The sequence below is a fragment of the Antennarius striatus genome, chromosome 1 (assembly GCF_040054535.1).
Source record: "Antennarius striatus isolate MH-2024 chromosome 1, ASM4005453v1, whole genome shotgun sequence".
Taxonomy (NCBI): domain Eukaryota; kingdom Metazoa; phylum Chordata; class Actinopteri; order Lophiiformes; family Antennariidae; genus Antennarius; species Antennarius striatus.
In genome coordinates, this window is record NC_090776.1 from 10609082 (window position 1) to 10615081 (window position 6000).

Here is a 6000-nt window from a genome sequence, read left to right on the forward strand (position 1 = left end):
AAAAGAGAGCTGATAATATAAAGTAAATTTGATTTACAGGTAACTGACTTGACAAATCCATCATCTTCATGCTTTAACATAGATGGTGGTGATCTGCACCAAGCCAGTCGGGCTGTGATTCATCAGTGAACACAGAGAAGAGACCAGGCAGAATAAGCAGCTCATGAAGTCAATTTGATCACCTAGATCAGTGGTCCCCAACCCCCGGGCCGCAGACCGGTACCGGTCCGTGGGTCATTTGGTACCGGGCTGCTCAGAAAAAAGAAAGAATTTACATTACTTCCGTTTTATTTATTTCGGAGTCTGAAAGACGTTAAATTTGAAAAGTGACGTCTGTGTGGAATGACGCACTGACAAATTCATGAATCTGTCCCGCTTGACAGGTCTCGGTCACGTGACAGGTTATCAACACACACACAATGAAGCGCCCATAAACGCACCAGTGTTCTGGATTAAAGTCAAGGCAGATTATCCTGAGATTGCCCAAAAAGCATCGAAAACCCTGCTTCCATTTCCAGCCTCCTGTCTTTGTGAAGCGATTTTCTGCTGTGACCGAAAACCAAACCAAACTGCGGAGTAGACCAGACATATGGTACACACTTCAGGTGTCATTGTCTCCCGTTACCCCTAGATCAGCGGTCCCCATCCACTAATTCTCATTATTGTAATTACTATTATTTGATTGACTTGTCCACCTTTCTATTGGAAATGATCAGTATTTCTCCTGCGTTGAATGCACTGATTGTAAGTCGCGAAATTTCAAAATAAACCTCATCAGTGCAGTCACTTGAATCGAGTTTTTAATGCAATTATTTCTTATAATTATTTTGTTTACAGAGACGAAATAGAGATGTTGATTATCAATTTATGAAAAAAAGTTTGTTTAATGTCTGTTGATGTCTACATTTTACATAAAACCACTGCGGACGATTTAATATTAGACTACAGCTGTCCTGGCGTCATTAACGATTATCGAGCAAATGAAGTCCGGTCCGTGAAAATTTTGTCTTAGATGAAACCGGTCCGTGGCGCAAAAAAGGTTGGAGATCGCTGACCTAGATGGAGTCTTGTAGTGTAGACTCAAGAATCAAACGTGTTACCAGTGCAGATTTTTTACATTAAGTTTCAGAGAATAAGAAAACATTGAAATTTACAACATATATTCAATAGGATGAAAAAAAGAGGGAAGGGAAAAATCTGTGTCAACATAACAAATCTTACTTGGGGCGGAATACCAAATCGTCCACTTTTGCTCACTACACCTTAGTTTTTTAGCCATTAGTTGTGGATAAAATGGGCACAATATGTGAAATTAGTTATGCAACTCATTTTGGCCATGAAATTCTACAAAGTGTAGTACATCCCTCTATGAAGTCTTTATTACAATGTTTGTCTGTCTTTCATGTGGCTCAGCAGTGCACTCACGTCACACCCGGAGTGTACTCTGCCTCATGTCCAAAGTTTGCTGGGATAGGCCCCAGCAACCCAGTGGCAGCGGAACAAGTGGACTACTGAAGATGAATGAATGAACGAATGAATGAATAAGCATTAGAGAAATTATGTGGTCATTAACAAAAATCACAACACCAACTCAACCATAAACCAATACTGGCTGACATTTGGGATCCTTCCATCCTTTAATAAATGCAGACTAATCTCTGACACTGACACTGCTGACTGATAAAGGATTATCATCCGTCAAACTAAAGCCACTCTTCAAGAAATTCAATTAAAGGATCTCTTTTATTTGTAATTAACAACAACTAACTTGACAACTCTCTGACCACTCTCAATCAATCTAAATACACTTAAATTGATGTCTTGTACTTTAATATGCAACGTTAAACCTCAATTATTTTCTTTTTTGTTTTATTCACTCAGGTGTGCACGTATGTTTTTGCGAATAAAAGTACACATGCGATCCATCCATCACTTTGAGCAGTATTACAACACACTATTACAACACACATTTATAAGCAGCTATTTTTCTGGAAGGTTTTGCAGATGAAAACACACCGAACAGACGATATTTCAACAGTGGAACAAGTTAATCTGTCCATTTCAGGTCACTTCACAAAACACTGCGGTCATACCGTCCTCACCAACAGGACAATCATGTTAAACAATGATGTTTTACTGTTGAGGTGGCAGGCAACCTAGCCAGCTAGCTGGTGAGCAAATCAGCCACTACTTATTCTAAGAAGGTGTACCCTTAGCTTACAAGCTAATATGGTAATACATTCCAGAGTCAAGAGTGGGCTTTGAAGTTTATTCCCTTTATCTTTCCGTTTTAACAAGTCGAAACCTGGAGGCTCTCTAAAACTAAGCAGCGACGTTTTCCGGGAGGTGACAGTGTGGCAGGAGAGGACACGAGAACTCATCGTTGTTGCTTTGCTGATTTGAAACTGTGAAAATATCAGCTAGCAATGCATATGAGTGGACAGTGGGACCCTAACAAAACGCACCGTCGACGCGAGCAACCTCACCTGAAGGATTGAAGGTGTTGAGCCGAGTTTGTTCGGATACCAGCAGTAGTTGGTTTGGGTTGGTCGGTTAGTTTGGACGACTGTTCTGGGGGGTTTTTTTACCTCAGGTTGAGCCCACTGTTGAGCCACAGATAACTGCACTCCCGGCTAACTGCACGATCTCCCAGCCACAACAGCAACTGAGCATACTGACTGATCTGCCGCTGGCTGGGGGAGATCTTCAGTATCGCGAGATAGAACGAGAACTCGGGAACATTTACGAACCAATCAAATCAGTCGGCGAGCCAAGCGGTTTGTTGTTTTGCTAAAGCGATGTGGGAAAACGGTGTGTAGAGCCATCGTTTGAATGATAAAATAACACAATAAAAGTATATCTGTGTTGGGCCCATTTTCAGACTACCAATACGATTGTTAGGACTATGATTATTGTGGAAGCTGAAGATTTACAACTATGGACATTTTTTAAATGAAATTAATTTTAATTAAATTTAAAAAGTAGTGGCAGTCTATTACAAATGTCATTTCCAAGTTTAACCTGCATTTTTAACTTCCTCTTTCCTGTCCTAACTAAATTTCTTAATTTTCTAATCTCAATCATGTCTGAGCATCACCTCTTTAAATTCCACGTGGTTTAAATGGTAAATGTTGCAAGCTTTTCTGTTACTTGTGTTCTGCATGCAGTTCAAAATAACACTGGCACAAAATTACAAAGAAGATGAAAAACTGCCCGACTGATCCTGCATTTACTCCTGTTGTTGTAAATATTTGTTTCCAGCTTCTGTGGCCATGTCGCCTTTAGGATGCTCTTCTCCAGAGGAAGTGTTCATTAAAGGATGCTAAGAAGCATAAGGACTGGGGAGACACACACACAAAAAGTTTATTATATATATATATATATATATATATATATATATATATATATATATATATATATATATATATATATATATATATATATATATATAAATTTGCAGTGCATATATATATGCAGTATATACTGTATATATACACAGGTGGTAGTATTTATGGATGGATGGATGGATGGATGGATGGATGGATGGATGGATGGATGGATGGATGGATGGAAACAACGTGAAATACTACCACCCGTATGGTAGTATGAGTGGTGCTATAGTAGCGCATTTGATTTCAAACATGTCACATCGTTACCATGACTCATCAATTTCTCCCTCAAATATATTGTTTAAAACAGAGCTGAAAACAATTATGAGTCAACTGGAACACTTCTGAGAAGGCCGACTGACATCAGCTGACAAGCAAAAATGAAGTTAGGGAAAAGTAAATATACATAGAAATCCATCGCGTTCTGACGTGGCCACTTTGATATTCAGTTACCATGGTATATTTTGAGGGAGAGGTGATCACAAATATCAACAAAAAAGTTCAAATCCAACCACTGATTGAAAGACTTGGAATGACCAAGCAGTTTGCTCTTGTATTTCTAATATCTACAATGTTAAGTTTCAGAATTGTTGAAACTAAAAATATGTCATAAACTAAAAATAGGAGCATATTTAATTCAGAACATACTGTATAACAAGCATTCTGTGAAATTCCCTCTCTCTGGTGCCAAGGTTAGAAGGTTGGTAAGGCTTGTTGGGTTGCGTCACAAAGAAAACAACCAAACCAAGCAACCAAAAAACTACTGCAAAGTTTTTCTTCATGTCTTGGCAGAATCGCCTCATAATGTCACGAAATGTAATCCTGATTTTAATTAGATATTTCCCCAAAATTATGGCATGATTTCAACAGGATATTCCATCATGACAGAACAGATTTAATGAGTTTCAGACAGCAGTATTCTATGTTTGTGACATTGTACACATACTACTGATTGTTATTTTTATTTCAATGATAACAGGTGTGAGGGTAATAGAACTGGTAACAGACTGAAATGAAAAAGAAATGTGGCTTCACAGCTTATTCCTCTACTCAACATGCATCATGCAAATCCACTCATTCCCTTTGTTAAGATAATATTCTGTGCTATCACCGTTGAAAAATTACTGTAAAAGATCAGGCACAAAATTTTAATTCAGTACCAAGTGGAGGCAAGTCAAAGAATTTTTCCCTTTCATTTATACTGCTGTAGAACACATAATAAGACAGGAAATATATGAGGGGGGTTTGTAGTCAGGGAACAAAAAGCTTAATCAGATGTCTGGGTGACAAGGAGTCTTTTCCATTAAACCTTACTCTCTGGTAAATAAAAATGAATTTCATGGACATTGGCATTCTTTTTTTCTAATTTTCGTTCAAAGGCTAATTAAACTCACAATTGAAGCTATTTCTGGATGTTTCACAGCGCAATTATTTAAAAAAAACTAGAACCAAGGCAGTCAGAGATCCTGAATTCAAAATTTTACCCTGACCTACTTTCAGGGTAGATCAGGATAAGGTGAGTGATGTTGCAGTCTCTGAATTCAAAATGTTACCCTGACTGACTTTAATAGGTCAGGGTAAACCAAAGCATAGGTAGATCAAAACACTAGCTTTGATCTATGGTCTTACTCACACTGGCCTTCTCCCTCGTTTTTCTATTTTATCCGGTTACTGAGTGTACAAAACTTGAAATTTGACCTTGACCTAGTTTTCTCAAGGTCAAGGTCATCATCTCATGTTCACCCTCTTTGCTGCCCGAGTAATGTACTTTTTGTTTCATCTTTTTAGCTGCAACGGTTGCGAAGATATTTGGTGGACTAACGAACGGACGGACGGACACAAACACTGACAATTACAATACATCACCGCTTTGAAGCGGGATGTAATAGCCACTGCCGGGGCGGCAGTGGCTCAGCGGGCGGTAGAGCGGGTCGTCCTATGATTTAAGATCGGCGGTTCGATTCCCACTCCGACCCCAAAAAAAAATACCCAGAGGTGAGCTGACAGTGGGAGGCGTCAGCTCACCTCTGGAGCACTGCCAAGGCACCCTTGAGCAAGGTACCGTCCCCTTTACAAATTGTTCATTTGAGGTGCACCAAAAAGGAGCTGCCTGCCACTCTACCTCCCCTGCATGCCCACAGTCCCCCTTGTGTGTGTGTGTGTGTGATACAGGGGCCTGTACTCACAAATATGTATGTATGCATGCGTTTGAATCATTAGCTAGAGTGTGCGTTCTTAATTTCCCTTCGGGGATCAAACCAGTATATAAAATTTAAAAAATATTTTAAAAAACTAAAAATTAATATGAACTCACTGAAGCTTTTTAAACAGAACTTCAAAAGCCAACCCCACTGATAATACCTATCAAAATCTTTATTTAGAGTGACATCAGCAGTGACTACAGGAGAAACTAGGAATTAATGGAATGAATGCTCTTATCTAATGTCACCTTAAAAATGCCAGACAAACTGCTGGTGAACTAACAGCAGGGCATAATCAAAATCAAAACTTTTTATGTAATGTGTGTGTGCAGATGTCCACTTCCCTGCACCCAGAGGGAGAGCTGGGAGGACCTCTGAGGCCACAGTCCTCTCCTTGGCTTACTGGCACC

At 39.3% G+C, this 6000-nt stretch overlaps 1 protein-coding gene across 1 annotated transcript in view; it reads right to left on the reverse strand.

Moving 5' to 3' along the window:
• glceb (glucuronic acid epimerase b) overlaps positions 1 to 2645 on the reverse strand; it is a 73870-nt gene extending 71225 nt beyond the window's left edge. Inside the window, exon 1 of the mRNA XM_068316945.1 lies at positions 2487 to 2645. The gene's annotated coding sequence lies outside the window, so the exon portion shown is untranslated. The remainder of the gene's footprint in view (positions 1 to 2486) is intronic.
• Positions 2646 to 6000: the final 3355 nt, after the last annotated feature.